The sequence below is a fragment of the Pan troglodytes genome, chromosome 2 (assembly GCF_028858775.2).
Source record: "Pan troglodytes isolate AG18354 chromosome 2, NHGRI_mPanTro3-v2.0_pri, whole genome shotgun sequence".
In the NCBI taxonomy this organism is placed as follows: domain Eukaryota; kingdom Metazoa; phylum Chordata; class Mammalia; order Primates; family Hominidae; genus Pan; species Pan troglodytes.
The window spans coordinates 199,914,292-199,933,972 of record NC_086015.1 but is presented as its reverse complement, the minus strand read 5'-3'; the positions used below and the strand labels follow the sequence as shown (position 1 = coordinate 199,933,972).

The 19,681-nt window shown below is 41.9% G+C and overlaps 1 protein-coding gene across 2 annotated transcripts in view; it reads right to left on the bottom strand.

Moving 5' to 3' along the window:
- The window catches only part of PAK2 (p21 (RAC1) activated kinase 2), a 90,955-nt gene that overhangs the window by 49,821 nt on the left and 21,453 nt on the right, over window positions 1–19,681 (bottom strand). The window lies entirely within an intron of this gene.

The following is a 19,681-nucleotide window of genomic DNA, read 5'->3' as shown; positions in this document are numbered from 1 at the left end:
AAAAATGTTTGAAAAGTCAAATGGAAACATCATGGTACTACCAAAAGCTACTGGTCTAATCGATGGATTCTAAGAGACCTTCTCAATAGAAAGACAGACAACATGAAATCTTTTTTTTTTTAAATTCCAAAGAGGAAAAATATGTTCTGACCAGCAAATTATAGGATATCTTGGGGAGGTGTACCTCTAGAGCAGAGACAGATGCTTGGCTATTAAGGGTATCAAACAGCACCCCTCCAATCTGATTTCACTCCAACCTTGCAGTTACAACTTAGCCTTCACAGTAACTTTCCTAAAAAATTCTTATTTATTTTCAAGATGGAGTCTCGCTCTGTCACCCAGGCTGGAGTACAGTGGCGTGATCTCAGCTCACTGCAACCTCTACCTCCCAGGTTCAAGCAATCCTCCTGCCTCAGCCTCCTGCGTAGGTGGAATTACAGCCGCATGCCACCACTTTCGGCTAATTTTTTTGTATTTTTAGTAGAGACGGGGTTTCACCATGTTGGCCAGGCTGGTCTCGAACTCCTGAACTCAGGTGATCCGCCCACCTTGGCCTCCCACAGTGCTGGGATTACAGGTGTGAGCCATGGCATCCAGCCTAATCTTTGTATTTTTAGTAGAGATGAGGTTTCACTACGTTGCCCAGGCTGGTCTCGAATTCCTGATCTCAAATTATCCACCCGCTTTATCCTCCCAAATTGTTGAGATTACAGGCGTGAGCCCCCACGCCTGGCCAAGGATTCTTGAAACAATGCACTGCTGATACAGTATTTGGTCTCTGAAAATTTGACATCCTAATTTAGACACATTAGTCTTTTGAGTTTTGCAGATAATCACAAAGGAGCTTGACGAATCTGGATATACTGACAAAATTAAACACAGAGCATGGCTGAAAGGCTGAGTGTGGCCACATCCCTCAGGTTCTGTGACACCTGTAAATGCCCTGTCCAGGCAGTTGGGTAATCTGTCTTAGCTACATGGCTAATTCAGTGAAAACTTCAACCCTGCTACCCATACTTCTAGGTATAAGTCTTTAAAAAAGTAGATGACACACACTTGAAATCAGCAGTAAAAGGGAGAGGATCCGTAACTTATACATATGAGTTCTGATACAAAACTATATGTTAGAAAACAACATATTTTCCCACTAAACATGGTTTTCATTGGTAACTGGATCTTAATTTGATTCTAAGATTATTTAATGCATTTAAGCAAACAAAACCTTGCATACATACAATGAAAAGAATGCTAACTGTTCAGAACTTAAAAACAAATTTTTTATTTTGTTTGAATGCTTATACCTGAAGAAAAGTAGGTATAAGTTGAGAAGATTAGCTGGGCACGATGGCTCACGCCTGTAATCTCAGCACTTTGGGAGGCCGAGGCGGGTGGATCACGAGGTCAGGAGATCGAGACCATCCTGGCTAACATGGTGAAACCCTGTCTCTACTAAACACACAAAAAATTAGCCAGGTGTGGTGGCAGGCGCCTGTAGTCCCAGCTACCTGGGAGGCTGAGGCAGGAGAATGGCGTGAACCCGGGAGGCAGAGCCTGCAGTGAGCCGAGATTGCGCCACTGCATGCCAGCCTGGCGACAAAGCAAGACTCTGTCTCAAAAAAAATAAAATAAAATAAAATAAAAAAATTTGAGAAGCTTATACCAAATCTTACAGCTTTTATTTTCCCTGATGGGAGCGTGTCACTAGCACTATGGTATATTTTCGCTCTCAAAATGATTATTTCTTCATTCTACAAAAGAGGAAGAATAAAAAAAGGTAAAGGAGCAAAAACATTTCTGGGAGTGATATGGTTTGGCTGCATCCCCACCCAAATCTCATCTTGAATTCCCACATGTTATGGAAGGGACCTGGTGGGAGGTAAATGAATTATGAGGGCAAGTCTTTCCTGTGCTGTTCTCCTGATAGGGAGTACATCTCACGAGATCTGATGGTTTTAAAAAGAAGAGTTTCCCTGCACAAGCTCTCTCTTTGCCTGCCGCCATCCACGTAAGACATGACTTGCTCCTCCTCGCCTTCCGCCATGATTGTGAGGCTTCCCCAGCCACGTGGAAATGTAAGTCCAATTTAAACCTCTTTCTTCTGTAAATGGCCCAGTCTCAGGTATGTCTTTATCAGCAGCATGAAAACAGACTAAGAGAGGGGGTAACTAGCTAGACAAGGGCTGGGAAAAGGGAGTGAAAAAGATCTCTATCTCTGTGTGCAAAAGGCTGTCTGGTCTAAGGAAGAAATGAGGGCAGGATCTAAGGCGGTGCTGACAACATGCCCTAAAATGATTCTTCCTAACCAGCTCCTGACATCATGCGGGATTTGTTTTGTTTTGGGGTGGGATGCAAGCAGCATGCAGCTAGCTATTCCTAAGTATGGGCTACTACCAGTGTGCATTACAAGAGGGGCCCTATCTTGCTGCAGACAGAAGAAAGACAAAGCTTAGTAACAACATTGCAGCTGGGCGCGGTGGCTCACGCCACACTTTAGGAGGCCAAGGTGGGCAGACCGCTTGAGGTCATGAGTTCGAGACCAACTTGGGCAACATGGTAAAACCCTGTCTCTACGAAAAATACAAAAATTAGGTGTGGTGGCGCACACCTGTAGTCCCAGCTACTCGGGAGGCTGAGGCAGAGGAATCACTTGAGCCCGGGAGGCAGAGGTTGCAGAGCTGAGATCATGCCATTGTACTCCAGCGTGGGTAACAGAGTGAGACACCATCTCAAAAACAAAACAAAAAACAACAACAACAAAAACAGGGCACAATAATTAGTGTAAAGTGCTATAAATTCTTTCCTCAAGGCTCCCACATAGATGGAACGTGAGTGGAAACTGCCAATGCACCTTCAATAATAATAATAAATCAGCTGCATGTTATCCAGCTTTTTGGTTAACAGCATATGTTCCAGAATCAGACTGCTTTGCATGGAATCCTGTTTCCACCACCGACTTACACTTCACCACGTCTCATGACTCCTTGAAGGAATGGCTGACTCTAGGCACGGGAAAGGGAAAATGGAAGATGAGCCCAGAGCATGCTGTAGTGTCAGAAGGCAAGGGAGCACTTTAAAAGGATGAGGAAATGCCAAAGGGACACAGGAAAGATTTTCCATAGGCCAATGCTGGGATGATTTGAGCAAATTAGTATACTATTAGATTATGACCCAAAGTATCAAATAAGTAGGTTATTCCATACTGACATAAATAAATGAATAAGTAAATAAATGGGAGAAAAGGAACAAATCTTTCTTACAGAAGAATTGCAAATAAAATAGGTAAATATGTCTCCCTCTAGGAGTTTCAGCTTAATCCTTGTCTCCTCTTGAGTGAAGGCAGGACTTAGTGACTCACTTCCAAAGAACAGTGTATGGCAAGGGAAAAATAACTTTGCAGTGAAAAAACCTGGCAAACATGCCTTATTAACCAAGTGACCACAGTTAACATCACCAGCGACAAGTCATGACAATATTACTTATCCCCTAATCTAATGTGATCGGATGCACACTTCACCTCTGTGGTATTCTTCCCCCAAACCCACAGCCCCAGCCTAATCACGAGAAAAACACCAGACAAACCCCAATTGAGGGATATGCTACAAAACTCCTGACCACTACATTCCTCCAAACTGTCAAGGACACGAAAAACAAGACTGGGAAACTGTAACAGATCCGAGGAGACACAACCATAAACGCAACGTGACACCCTGGATTGGATCCTGGAACAGAAAAGGGGCACTGGTGAAACAACTAGTAGAATCCAAATAAATCCTAGAATTTGGTTAACAGTGAGGTACCAATGTTGGCTGCTTTGTTTTGACATACGTATCACGGTTATGTAAGATGTTAACATTAGAGGAAGCTGGGTGATAGGTATACAGGAAATCTACTATCTGTGCAATTCGTCTGTAAATCTAAAATTATCCCCTAATAAAAACTCTATTAAAAAGGGAGTTAGTAAGTTCCTCAAAAATTAAATATAGAGCTACTATGCGACCCCGCAATTCCACTCCCAGGTATATAGCCAGGAGAACTGAAAAACATGTTCACGCAAAAACTTTGTATGAATGTTCATAGAAGCATTCATAACAGCCAAAAGATAGACACAACCCAAATATCCATCAACTGATGAACGGATACACAAAACGTGGTGTATCCATAAGATGGAATATTGTTTGGCCGCAAAAGGAAGTACCGATACATGCTGCAACATGGATGACCCTCGAACACTAAGTGAAAAAAGCCATAAAAGGCCACATATTGTAGGATTCCGTTTCATATGAAATGTCCACAACAGGGGCATCCACAGAGACAGAGAGGAATTTAGTTCATAAACACGGCTGATTAGTGAGTGGTTGCTAAGGAGTGAGGGAAATGAGATGGGGCTGCTACTGGGTATGAAGTTTCTCTGGGGGACGCAAATGTTCCGGTATGAAGACAGTGGAGATGGTCGCACAGCCCTGTGAATACACTAAAACCACTCAACTGTACACTTTAAAATGGTGAATTTTTGGTTATGCAAATTATATCTCACTATCTACTCACAGAATAAAGATTAAATGAGCTAACAAAGATTAAAAGCTGCTGCAATTGTTATCATCATTACTATTTATAAGACTCTGTGCCAGACATTAGAGAAAATAAAAGACGACCTGAGTCCTCTGTAAGAGTTCATAACCTGGAGAAAGACCAACACGTACTTGTTTTAAGTTAGGTCAGGCATTCCCTTTATTGGTATCTGCTCTCAACACAGGCATATTACAGCTACTCAGCTCCTTCAAAGTAGCCGTTCTCAAAACATTTTGGCCACAAGACCCTTTACACTTGGCAACATTAATGAAGAGTCCAAAGAGTTTTTGTTGATGAGGGTTATGTTTATATATACTTACTGTATGAGAAATTAAAACAAGTTTTTGGCTGGGCATGTTGGCTCGCGCCTGTAATCTCAGCACTTTGGGAGGCCGAGGTCGGGGGATTACTTGAGGTCAGGAGTTCGAGACCAGCCTGGCCAACATGCTGAAACCCCGTCTATACTAAAAATAAAAAAAATTAGCTGGGCGTGGTGGCGCGTGTCTGTAATCCCAGCTACTCGGGCGGCTGAGGCAGGAGAATAGCTTGAACCTGGGAGGCGGAAGTTGCAGTGAGCCGAGATCACGCCACTGCACTCCAGCCTGGGTGACAGAGTGAGAATCTGCCTCAAAAATACAAAACAAAACAAAAAAAAACCAAGTTGTTTAAATAATTCATTTAAAAATAACAACAAACCCATTACATGTTATACATTTTTATGAAAAATTACTATTTTCCAAAACAAAATAAGTTGAGTGAGAAGACTGATATTCTTTGACATTTCTGCAAGTCTTTTTCATGTCTGGTGTGGTAGAAGACAGCCAGATAATCAGATCTGCTTCTGCATTCAATCTGTTGTGCTGAGTTGTTTTAGCTGAAGTTTACGAAAAAAATCTTGTCTTACGCAGATACCCACCTGAAAACAGAGGAGCATTTTAACAGCTTTCACATAATTGTGGATTTTCTTCTTTGGTATTACACTAAACCTGACCTTCCTAAAAGGTTCATTGTGGAATCTGAAATCACAGCAATGAATCTTCTTGTACCCTATTACATTAAACCAATTGACTCTCTTGAATTTTGAATGAATCTGTTACCTATGCAGAAGTTTTACAATGTCATGAATTGGTTTTTGGAAAATATTGGTTCCCTGGGTTTTGAAGATACTCCCAATGTTGACACATCTCGTTATGCAGTAAAAATAAAACCACATTCATTAATATCACCACCTATGTCATCAGAGTAAATCAAGCGCTGAGAAACTGCTAAAATCAACATAGTGGATACCAGTTTTCTAAAACTCTAATTTTTGCTTGAAAGCCTAAATTGTATCAGTAGCAACAAATTCTGTCACTATTTTTGAGGAAATGTCTGCAAAATACGAAGTCTGAACAACCGGAATTTGTGGGTCAGTTGTTCTTCCAAATAAAGAAAGGTGTTCCATGAAACAGAGGGCTAGTTTAGCTCTCTTGCAGAAGTGGTTATCTCCAAGACAACGGTTCATACTTTGGTATGCAGAAGTACCTTATGAGTACTTCCCATTTTGCTATATAGAATACTTGATCAATAACTTTATTGTTCCATTAAGTATATTATTACGTGAAACTGGCACTTTACTGCAAGCACTTGGCCATGGCCTTGGTATGGGTTAAAGTAACGAGCAATTTGACCCACTTCTGCTTTTGCCCCATCAATCCATATGTCAACACAGTGTGAAAGCAAATAATGTGTTAAGAATATTCGGAAAAAGGTTTTGACATCAGACTCCCTCACAGTATTGCAGGCCACACTCTGAGAACTGCTGCTTTAAAGCGTACTCCATCTTTACCCTTCACCTACATACCCCAAATGCTTTGATGTTTTACGGAGGTGGCAGAAGACTCATATTTATTTCATCTTATACTCGACAGAACACATTTTAACAGAACAAATAAGCAACAGCTAGATTTCCAAGCTAGGGTACAGAAACCTCTTCAATCCTTAACATGTTGAAAACCCAAATGCGTGCAATGGTATTTACCATACTGCTTTTCATTACAGTATCAGAAAGGTCAGAAGGCTTTTTCATGGCTGAGCCAGAGAGACATTTTCATTCATGAGAAGCAATGCTAAATTCTAAGCAAATGACATTACACAGCAACTTTCAGAACACAGCCTTTCCTTACACTTTGGTTATCCTTCGGTGGCTCACGCCTGTAATCTCAGCACTTTGGGAAGCTGAGGCGGGCAGATCACAAGGTCAAGAGATCGAGACCATCCTGGCCAACATGGTGAAACCCCGTCTCTACTAAAACTACAAAAATTAGCCGGTTGTGGTGGTGGGCGCCTGTAGTCCCAGCTACTCGGGAGGCTGAGGCAGGAGAATTGCTTGAACCCGGGAGGCGGAGCTTGCAGTGAGCTGAGATCATACCACTGCACTCCAGCCTGGGCCACAGAGTGAGATTCCGTCTCAAAAAAAATAAATAAATAATATTTTTTCTACTGTTCAATGTTAGTATACTGTGCAGTAACTTATGTTCTGTACATACTTAGTCTAATAGAACTAAAGAGGAGCCACAGCGTTGTGTTTTTCGGAACTTTTTAGTGACTACACACTATCATGCTGAATGAGCTGTCTCAAGGAAATTCCAATTAACATGACTTACCCTTTAAGCAATACTTGCCTGAACAAAACCCTAATTTAATAGTAAACTTGAGTCAGAGATGTCCCTAATGAAATTATTCAAGATGACAACCATGCCGCCACAATTCTAATATGCCACACGAGTGACTAGATCTCAGTAAATATAAGCACGACCTTGGATACAATACTGATGCCTCTACCAGCTGCTTAGCTGGGGATTTACCACATCATCTCTGGATTTCTCTCAGTCTCTATGTTTTCAGTTGTTGTTGAGTGGAAGAAATTCTATTAGGTTGGTGCAAAAGTAGTTTCTATTACAAGTAATGACAAAAACTGCAATTACTTTTGCACCACCTAATAACTAGCTCCCTAGAGGGTTTCTCTGTGTTCAATTTTTTTGTTGGGAGAAAGAAGTCAGAATTGGTTAAATATACCTTAATTATCATGCAGAAGTTGACTAAAGGTAACAAGTGCTATGACTCTCCCTGGCTACACATCGTCCTGACTAGCTGCCCATAACCTACAGACTGAGGACTAAACTCTGGCATTAGGGCCACTGAACTCCGAACTGCTGAGTCAATTTCATCTCACGTGACTGCACCATGTCAATCCTATGCCTCATATTCCTCAAATACACCAAAGACTTTCCTGGCCTAAATAATTTTTATGTATCTATTTCTGCATTCTTAGCTTTTCTTTTTCCTTTTATCTACCCAACCAAATCTTTCAAGGCTTAGTGAAAATGATTTCCTTCCTGAGGTCAGTCCTTGCCCAAAAAGATCCTTCACATCCTCTAAACTCGAGTTACACAGGAAAACAAATTCACACGGTATTAAGATTGTAAAGGATTAAGTCATCTAGTCCATCTGCCTTGTTTTATATGTGAAAAAAAAACCAAACTTACCCAAAAGTAAGCGGTTAGCCTAAAGGCACATAAATCTAATTACTAACAGAACTAAGACTAGAACTCAAGTTTCCTAACAACTCTGAATCTCAGGCTCTTTTTTCTTACTTATGCTAATATACTGGGCCATTCTTCGGCAATGAATTACAACTATAAACCCTTAGTTATTTTATCTGCTTTTCCTACCTAAGACCTCAAGCAATTCAAAGGCAGGTACTGTGCATGTATTAGGCAATGTTTACTGATTTATGGTACCATACTGTGTCCACAGATTTTTTTTTGTTGTTTTTTCTTTTTGAGACGGAGTCTCGTTCTGTCCCCAGGCTGGAGTGCAGTGGCGTGATCTCGGCTCACTGTAACCTCTACCTCCTGGATTCTCCTGCCTCAGCCTCCCGAGTAGCTGGGATTACAGGAGTGCGCCACCACGCCCGGCTAATTGAATTTGTTGTTTTGTTTTGCTTTTTTTTGAGATTCTGTCGCCCAGGCTGGAGTGCAGTGGCGTGATCTTGGCTCACTGCAACCTCTGCCTCCTGGATTCAAGCAATTCTCCTGTCTCAACCTCCCAAGTAGCTGGGAGGCGGATACCACCACGTCTGGCTAATTTTTATATTTTTGAGTAGAGATGGGGTTTCACTATATTGGTCAGGCTGGTCTCAAACTCCTGACCTCAGGTGATCCACCCACCTCGGCCTCCCAAAGTGCTGGGATTACAAGCATGAGCCACTGTGCCCGGCCTGAACTTGTTTTCTTAATCAAACAGCACTAGACAACATCAACTACCCCATATTAACAAAAATATATTTAGAAAGATTTATACTTTTCCCCTCACAGCTGATTCATGACCTTCAGTTCTCTTTTCCATAAAACAGTATTTTTTGTGTGTGAATTGCTACTTCTGACAGTGTCAAATGCCTGAAAAGTACCAAATGAGACTGTGATAAGGTTCTTTATGTTCATCTTATATGTTAGCCAAAAACAATATTAGGTATAAAAATAATTCATGGTAAAATACTGATTTACCTTAGTTTTGCTTAACCATTAGTAACAAATGTTTTATAAAAAAAAGAGCAAACGGTAAGTAGTGCCTCTCTCTAAATCTGTTCAAACACTTTTTGCTACTTTTCAGTGAAAAACAAGTAGGCGAAACAAAAAGTGTGCCCAAAACACACTGTACTCTTCTAAGAGGCCCATTGTTTAACTGTGACACGACTCAAACACAAACAATTCCTCAACTGTCTGCTGAAGGAGACTAGGGGTGGCTACATACACAGCAGAAACGAACAGCGGAGTGCTATCTGGAACCGGTCAGCCCAAATAGTGGAGATTACTAAACTTACTATTATCTGCTGGGATCAACTACAGTACTCCAAGTGTAAACCATCCATGATTGAAAAACACAATGATTTAAAAAGCATTTTTATTTACTTTTTATATAAATAACAAGTGAGCCTTGATTTTTCAGTACATTATGAATGCAGTAACACTAATTAATTACCCAGACTTTCAACAATCTCTCAATAAGCTGCAAGAGCCCAACACCAGTGGCCCTTCCCTCCCCACCCGCCCCGTCAAAAACACAAAAGAGCCTCAGATGTCTTTGAGAGCAGAAGCATGAATGAAAACATTTCCAAATCACCTGAAGATGACAACACACACTCTAAACAGAAGGTTCACAACTCTGAAGCAAAAGAGTGTTCTCATGTGGTGACGGTGACAATGGCCATAACATCAGTCCCACTAGTAGCAAATCCAGAAAGAAAAGAGGGAAAGCGAGAAAAGAGATGCAGAAAACCCAATCTGGGGGCTGGTAAAAAAGAAGGAAATTAAAACTTCGCTTCAAACTCTAAAATAAAGGTCTGGATAACGTATCAAGTCTTTTTAAATGCATGGATGGGCTAGTAAAATAAGAGGGATGATTCCATAGAGCCCAAACCAAAGCAAAACCAGGAACTCAAAAAGAGTAAGCAATTTACTAATCTACTTATTCTCAAGGGATTCTGACTAAACCCCAGAGACCTCATGCTTCCACTTTGATGGCTGCCACAGGGGACAGGTAGTAAAACCCAGTCTGCCTAATGTTGAAAAATTAACAGGCGTCCCTCCCACATAAGGCTAGGCCTGAAAAAGGCTATAATGCACATAACAACCAATCAGGAATAAATCCCTCTGGACAGAAAGGAACAAGAGAACCTTTAGCATTTTGAAAATGGTGATGGCAAGAGGAGGAAAAATCTCTGAAAAACACAGATATGGAATGCTGTGTCAAAGGACACATAGAAGCAGCTTGAAAATAAAAGCAGAATAGAGTGAATATGAAAACACCATACAGAACTTTCAATAAGAAAAAATAAGTGAAAGCTAAAACTCAACATTTGAAGTAAAAAGCAGCATGGACATAGTGTTAGACAGAATGAATGAACAATGAACTAATGAACTCATTGCAGACAATGAGATAGAAAATATGAAAGAGGAGGCCGGACACAGTAGCTCACGCCTGTAATCCCAGCACTTTGGGAGGCTGAGGCGGGCGGATCATCTGAGGTCGGGAGTTCGAGACCAGCCTGACCAACATGGAGAAACCCCATCTCTACTAAAAATACAAAATTAGCCAGGCGTGGTGGCAAGCGCCTGTAATCCCAGCTACTCAGGAGGGTGAGGCAGAAGAATTGCTTGAACCTGGGAGGCAGAGGTGCAGTGAGCTGAGACTGCGCCATTGTACTCCAGCCTGGGCAACAGAGCAAGACTCTGTCTCAAAAAAAAACAGAAAAAGAAAACATGAAAGAGGAGATGAGTAGATTAGATGGTCTAACATACAACTACTTGGAGTTCCAGAAGGTGGTAGAATGAAGGACTGGTCCACTGAACAAATTAATAGCTGAGAAATTTCCAGAACTGATAAAGAACATAAATTTGTAAGTAGAAGTCTAATGAATCAAAAGCAGGATAGAAAATTATCTACAAGTAGACACATCGTAGTGATATTAATAATATCAAAGACAAAGAATTCCTAAAATCGGCCAAAGGAGAAAAAAAGACAAATTTCACAGAAGCAGTAATTGAATGGTCAGCTTACTTCCTGATATCAACAATGAAAGCAAGAAGACAGTGGAGTATCATCAGTGTGTTGAGACAAGAAGCTGCCAACATAAACTGCAAACTCAACAATTTTTTAAGAATGAGGTAAACAGAAACATTGAGACAACTGTTTTTTTAAAAGACCAGAATCACTACACACTCTTAAAGTCGATTAAGTTTAAAATAACAAAAAGATAACTAGGAAAGAAATACATGTTTAGAAATTTGAAAACACCTCCAACAAACCCCAGTTAAAAAAAGACATAATGAAAATTGAAAAATATTTAGAACTGAATGAAGACTTAAAGACTATATATAAAAAACTCAGGCCAGGCATGGTGGCTCATGCCTGTAATCCCAGCACTTTGGGAGGCCAAGGTGGGCAGATCACTTGAGGTCAGGAGTTTGAGACCAGCCTGGTCAACATAGTGAAGCCCTGATTCTATTAAAAATGCAAAAATTAGTCGGGCGTGGTGGCATGTGCCTGCAATCCCAGCTACTCGGGAAGCTGAGGCAGGAGAATTGCTTGAACCCGGGAGGCGGAGATTACAGTGAGCCGAGATGGTGCCACTGCACTCCAGCGTAGGAGACAGAGCTGGACTCTGTCTTTAAAATACAATACAATACAATAAAATACTATATATAAAAAACTTGCAGGATTGAATAAACAAAATGTGGCATATATACACACAAACAATTCTTTTTTTAAGAGATGGGGTCTTGCCGTGTTGCCCAGGCTGGAGCACAGTGGCTACTCACAGGCATGCTCAGAGGGCAGCACTGCAGCCCTTCAGCTCCTGAACTCAAGCAATCCTCCCACCTGATCCTCCCAAGTAGCTGTACTGAGACTACAGGTACATGCCACCATACTGGCTCAGGAATGAAATTCTGATATATACTATTAATAAGAATGAACTCTGAAAATAATATGCTAAGTAAAATAAGCCAAACACAAAAGGACAAATACTGTATATATATACTTTTAATGGAGATAGGGTCTCACTCTGTCACTCAGGCTGGATTACAATGGCATGATCAGAGCTCACCGCAGTCTAAACCTCCTGGGCTCCAGTGATCCTCCCACCTCAGCCTCCTAAGTAGCTGGAACTACAGGTGCATACTACCATCCCCAGCTAACTTTTAAACTTCTTAGCAGAGACAAGGTCTCACTATGTTGCTCAGGCTGGTCTTGAACTCCTGAGCTCAAGCTATCCTCCCACTGTGGACTCTCAAAGGGCTGGGATGACAGGTGTGAGCTGCCATGTCCGGCCTAACAAACACTGTATTAATTTCACTCAAGTGAGATACCTTAGTCAAATTCATAGACAGAAAGTAGAATAAAGGTCATTAGAGACGGGGGAAAGTGCAACATGCAGAGTTACGGCTTAATGGATGCGGAATTTCTTTTTCTTTTTTCTTTTTTTTTTTGTTTTTTGAGACGGAGTCTCGCTCTGTCGCCCAGGCTGGAGCGCAGTGGCATGATCTCAGCTCACTGCAAGCCCCGCCTCCCAGGTTCAAGCAATTCTCCTGCCTCAGCTTCCCGAGTAGCTGGAACTGCAGGCACCTACCACCACGCCCAGCTAATTTTTTGTATTTTTTTTTTTTAGTACAGACAGGGTTTCACCGTGTTAGCCAGGACAGTCTCGATCTCCTGACCTCGTGATCTGCCCGCCTTGGCCTCCCAAAGTGCTGGGATTACAGGCGTGAGCCACCACGCCCGGCCAGGATGCGGAATTGCTGCTTGGGATGATGAAAATGCTCTGGAAAAGGATGGTGGTGATGGTTGTACAACACTGAATATACTTAATGCCACCAAATTGTACACCTAAAAATGCTTAAATAATACATTTTATGTTATGTATATTTCACCAGCAGCACAACAAAAAACTAGGATATGAAGCCCTTACAGCTCTGAATTTTTATTTATATTATTTTTTTGAGACTCACTGTCACCCAAGCAGGAGTGCAGTGGTGCAATAACGGCTCACTGCAGCAACCTCCTGGGCTCAGGTAATCCTCCCACCTCAGCCTCTGAGTGGTTGGCACCACAGGCGTGCACCATCACGCCCAGCTAATTTTTGTATTTTCTGTAGAGAAAGGGCCTCCCTATGTTGCCCAGGCTGGTCTTGAACTCCTGGGCTCAACTGATCCATCCTCCTTGGCCTCCCAAATTGCTGGGATTATAGGTGTGCACTACAGTGCCCAGCTAGCTCTGAATGTTTACATCAAAAAAGGAGAACTTCCAGCCTGGGTAAGAGAGCAAGATCCTGTAAAAAAATAAAAGTAGGCCGGGCACGGTGGCTCACGCCTGTAATCCCAGCACTCTGGGGGGCTGGGAGCGGTGGATCACTTGAGGTCTGGGAGTTCGAGGCCATCCTGGGCAACATGGTGGAAACCCTGTCTCCACTAAAAATACAAAAATTAGCCGGGCATGATGAGGCGCACCTGTAATCCCAGTTACTCAAGAGGCTGAGGCAGGAGAATCGCTTGAACCCATGAGGAGGAGGTTGCAGTGAGCCGAGATTGCACCCCGTATTCCAGCCTGAGGGACAGAGCAAGACTCCATCTCAAAAATAAAAATAAATAAAAATAAAGAATTAGCTGGCCATGGTGGCTTGCACCTGTAATCTCAGCTACTTGGGAGGCTGAGGCAGGAAGATCACTTGAGCCCAGGAGGTTGGGGTTGCCACTGCACTCCAGCCTTGGCAACAGAGTGAGACCTTGTTTCAAATAAATAAATAAATACATAAATAAAATAAAGGAGAACTAAAAATTAACGAGTTAATAAGCATCCAACCTAAGAAGTCCAAAAAACCATAAAATAAATCCAAAGAATGTAGGAAGGAAATAATCAAGATAAAAGCAGAAATTACTGAACAGAAAACTAATATACAAAAAAGACTATCAATAAAGCCAAAAATAGTGTCTTGGGCAAAACTAGTAAAATATCTCGGCAAAATTAATCAAAACAAAGAGAGTAAAAAATAAACATGATTAGGAATGAAAAGCAGTTCTGCTGGCATTCAATGAGCAGGGACCACAAGTATCTGATGTTCTGCAATGTGCTCACAACTCCTCAGTGTCCCACCACGTGTTGATTTATCATTTTAAAACTTATAATGATCTGAACTGAGGACACAACTCTATTTCACATATGAAAATATTTTTCCAGTTTTAGCATACACTGAATTTTCCAGATATGCGACCACTGTGTGAACCAAGAGGAGCTTGTACTTTTGCTCAGACTTCACCAAGAAGTTTATTCACAATTTCGGAAATCATGTCACTAGCAACACTGTGCTCATGCTGGTTGAGTCACCAACAGCAGAGTCCATATGATGAGACCGCACTGTGGTCACCCCTATGTATAGACACAAGTCTCTGGTCACTGCATAATGGCTTTTAGTATAGTTGTGATCAAGTATTTACAAATAAAAACATGTATTTCGGCCGGGCACGGTGGCTCACGCCTGTAATCCCAGCACTCTGGGAGGCCGAAGCGGGCGGATCACGAGGTCAGGAGATCGAGACCATCCTGGCTAACATGGTGAAACCCCGTCTCTACTAAAAGCACGCACAGAAAAAATTAGCTAGGCGTGGTGGCGGTCGCCTGTAGTCCCAGCTACTCGGGAGGCTGAGATAGGAGAATGGCGTGAACCCAGGAGGCAGAGGTTGCAGTGAGCCAAGATCGTGCCACTGCACTCCAGCCTGGGTGACAGAGCAAGACTCTGTCTCAAACAAACAAACAAAAAACATGTATTTCATTATAAATTGCTCGCCTTTTCTTTTTTTCTATTATAGTCAGGGCATTACGTTGATTTTTTCCTCCTAAAATTCTGTGAGGATAGTTTAATAATCTACAATTTTCAAGTCATAGGAAAGCAATATAACACAGTGTTTAGGAGTACCGACTACATATATACCTTTTGACCCATATATCCCGTTTCTAAAAATCTATCCAAAGCATATACTCACAAAAATACAAAAAGATATATGCACTAGGCTGTTATTGTAGCATTATCAGTAACAGCAAAAGACTGGAAGTAACTCAAACAGCCATAAATAGGGGAATGGCTCAACTAACTACAGAATATTCTACACTAAGTAATTTTGAAGCTATAAAAACAAATGAGAAAATAGCTCTATATACTGCCATGGAGTAATCTCCAGGATATATGAAGTGAAAACCAGTTGGAAGAAAAAAATATAAATGGGATGCTATCATTTACCAAAAGAGATGGGGGGAAGGTGTATCAATACACATACACACACACACACACACACACACACACACACACACACACACACACAGGGTGTACTTGTTTCTATTTTTTTTTAAATGGAAGAACCATAATTTTTTCCCAGCTTTACTGAGGTATAATTGACAAAATTGCATATATTCAACATGATGATTTGATATACATATATCCTGTGCAATAATTATCACAATCAAATTAAGACATCCATCACCATCCATAGTTACCGCATGGGTCGGGGGTGGGGTTGGCGGAGGAACCATAATTTTAAAAAATAGTTACTTTGGGAGAGATGGGACCAAGTTAAAACCTAGATTTCTCTGAATATATATTTTTGGTATATTTGCTTTTGGAACTCCGTAAATTATATAAAATCACCAGCTTATGAAGAATGAACAACACTGCTTATAGTAAGATAGCCATCCACTGATCACTTAAGAAAATCCTTGTACTTTTTTGCTTTGTAGATGACATATGCACCTTATTTGCATTTACAATTAAATGAAGACCAAAATACGGAACAGAATTGAATGTAAATTGGCACTGGTTCTGTTCTTACATCTTTAGAGATTATGGTATCTATAATGGTAACTTTTTGTATTATATGTATTACACAGTTAGCAAACACTCATTAACCAGATTATGACCGGGTTATTAGCTCTATTATTTATAGGTTATGCCTCTATTGTCAGCTACTATGATGTATCATATTTCCTCTACTGAACTCTACTCTTTGTGAGAAGGTACTAAGTTTTGAGAAGATAAGAAAATATAAAAATAAAAATTTAAAAAAGAGGCCAGGCACGGTGGCTCATGTCTGTAATCCCAGCAGTTTGGGAGGGCAAGGGGGGGGCGGATCATGAGATCAGGAGTTCGAGACCAACCTGGCCAGCATGGTGAAACCTCATCTCTACTAAAAGTACAAAAACTAGGTGGGCATGGTGGCGCTCACTTGTAATCCCAGCTACTCAGGAGACTGAGGTAGAATCGCTTGACCCTGGGAGGTGGAGCTTGCAGTGAGCCGAGATCATGCCACTGCACTCCAGCCTGGGCAACGGAGCAAGACTCTGTCTAAAAAAAAAAAAAGAAGATACTAATTTTATAGTTCTTTTTATTCTCAAGGAGCACCTAGCAAAGTGTTATATACATCACAGAAACTCAAAATGTGTTTTTCAAATAAACAATGTTAGCCAGTCTAGGCAAATAAACTACTGCCACTTATCAAGTTGCATACTGAAAGCCAAATCACTCTTCCTTTTAGTCCCTTTATTTCACCACCAATATGATGGAGTAATACCTGTATTATCTATTCTCACAGTGATGACAAATAATGAACACGTACAGAAGAATGTGTCCAACCTCAGACATTAATGAAATGTAAATTAAGGCCTCTAGCAGATACCATTTTACACCTTCTACATTGGCAAAAAAACAAGAAGGCTGATTCAAATCAAGTGTTATCAGGAATATGGCACAAAGAGAATTCTTATATACAGCTGGCAGGAGTATAAACTGGCAAAACTACTTTAAAAAATTTGGCAGGCTGGATGCGGTGGCTCGCACCTGTAATCCCAGTTACTCAGGAGGCGGAGGCGGGGGATTGCTTGAGGCCAGGAGTTCGAGCACAGCCTGGCCAACATGGCAAAACCCCGTCTCTACTAAAAATGCAAAAAAATTAGATGAGCATGGTGGTGTGTTTCTGTAATCTTAGCTACTCAGGAGGCTGAGGCAAGAGAATCGCTTGAACTCGGGAGGCAAAGGTTGCAGTGAGCTGAGATCACGCCACTGCACTCCAGTCTGGGTGACAGAGTGAGACCCTGTCTCAAAAAAAAAAAAAAAAGGCCGGGCACGGTGGCTCATGCCTGTAATCCCAGCACTTTGGGAGGCCGAGGCAGGCGGATCACGAGGTCAGAAGATCGAGACCATCCTGGCTAACACGGTGAAACCTCGTCTCTACTAAAAATACAAAAAATTAGCTGGGCATGGTGGCGGGCGCCTGTAGTGTCCCAGCTACTCAGGAGGCTGAGGCAGGAGAATGGCGTGAACCCGGGAGGCGGAATTTGCAGTGAGCCGAGATCGCACCACTGCACTCCAGCCTGGGCGATAGAGCGAGACTCCATCTCAAAAAAAAAAAAAAAAGAAAAGAAAAAAGAAAGAAAAGAAAATTTGGGGTCGGTGCAGTGACTCACAGCTGTAATCCCAACATTTTGGGAGGGTGAGGCGGGAGGACTGCCTGAGCCCACTAGTTAGAGACCAGCCTGGGCAACGTGGCAAGATGCTCTCTATTTTAAAAAATTAAATTAAATTAAATTAGAAATTGGGTATTAGCTTTAAAGTTGACTTCTATCTGTTTTTTTTTTTTTTTTGAGACAGAGTCTCGTTCTGTCACCCCGGCTGGAGTGCAGTGGCGCAATCTCGGCTCACTGCAATCTCCGCCTCCCAGGTTCAAGCAATTCTCCTGCCTCAGCCTCCCAAGTAGCTGGGATTACAGACACCCGCCACCATGCCTGGCTAATTTTTTGTCTTTTTAGTAGAGATGCGGCTTCACACCATGTTGGCCAGGCTGGTCTTGAACTCCTGACCTCAAGTGATCTGCCCGTCTTGGTCTCCCAAAGTGCTGGGATTATAGGTGTGAGCCACTGCGCGTGGCAATAAAAAATGGACTTCTAAGACACGATGTTCCATCAGAAAATCTCTTCCTAAAGGTCACTTGAAGAGCGCTAAAATGTTTATTTGACAAACTTATCATAAAGAAGTTATGCAAATAAACTTCATAGTTGAAATACCAAAAGTAGGAAGTTTCTCCCAGTGTCTGTTTATAAAGTTTAGCATTATTACACCTAAAAGCCAATTGTTTTCTGCAAAGATACAAAAGCAGCAGCAGGCTGGGCACGGTGGCTCACGCCTGTAATCCCAGCACTTTGGGAGGCTGAGGCAGGTGGATCACCTGAGGTCAGGAGATCAAGACCATCCTGGCTAACACGGTGAAACACCATCTCTACTAAAAATACAAAAAAAAAAAAAAAAAAAGCCGGGCGTGGTGGTGGGCGCCTGTGGTCCCAGCTACTCTGGAGGCTGAGGCAGGAGAATGGCATGAACCCAGGAGGCAGAGCTTGCAGTGAGCCATGATCGTGCCACGCCACTGCACTCCAGCCTGGGCGACAGAGCCTGGCCAGACACCTTTTATCAAGCAATTAACACTGGATCTCTTTGTAGACAGTGATCTGAGTGCCTTTCCTTTCTTTCTATAGAAAATAGACAACAATACTTGTCTATATTCTATTTTTTCTAAAATGCAGATACTATTTTGCAATGAAAACAGTAAGCAATCTTCAATTTAAAAAATCTACTCATCTTATAAGCTCTCTCTCAAATACTTCTTTTACTGTCATGTGACCTCTGCTCCGTCTCTGAGCTCCCACAGCAGTTAATACCATTCTCCTGCCAGTTACTGATCTACTGCCTCTCCATTCCAAATTCATCCTTTCTGTCCATTCTGAAAACGGATCTGAGGCCTTTAAGCATTTTTCCTTTACCAGGGCATGATGCTAAGCTTTGTCGATATAGGGCGCTGGAGAGACATCACAGAAGAAAAGGAGTTTTGCTTCCTGGTTCCAGTTGTCACAAGACTCCTGATGGGCAGGCAGCTCCTCCAGCATCAGACTCCAATAGGGGAAGGTGGCCAGCAGCACTGAGTCTACTGGAACAGGGAGCCACCCCACATACTCTTTTTGAGCAGTTTTGTATCAGAGTTAATAATTCTCCTTGGCACCCTAAAGGGCAGATGTCCAACAACTTTGGCCAACAAAGAACCATTAAATGGCAGAAACGTCTCTGCCATTCAGTGATTTACAACCACGCTCTCTCCAATAAGGTCTGGATCTCAGCTCTGGGGAAAGGAATAGCTCTTTCCCAGGCAGGGGGTGGGGGGTCTATCTCAGCCCTAGGGGAAGTAGCTGCTTCTTACTTTTGCTATTCCAATGTTCTTTAGAGCTCTATTTATTTCTTTACTGGCTAATCCCTCATTACTCAATTACCCTGTTATAGTCAGTTAATTATGTTTTTTCATGTTCAAATTACTGTATGGCTTCTCTCTCCTGATTGGACCCAGAATGATACAGTCCCATCCATCCACATGGTACTTGCACACTTCCTTGAAATTCAGTCACCTGGCTTCTAACTTTTCTTCTTCTTTTTTTTTTTTTTTGAGATGGAGTTTCACTCTCGTTGCCCAGGCTGGAGTGCAATGGCGCG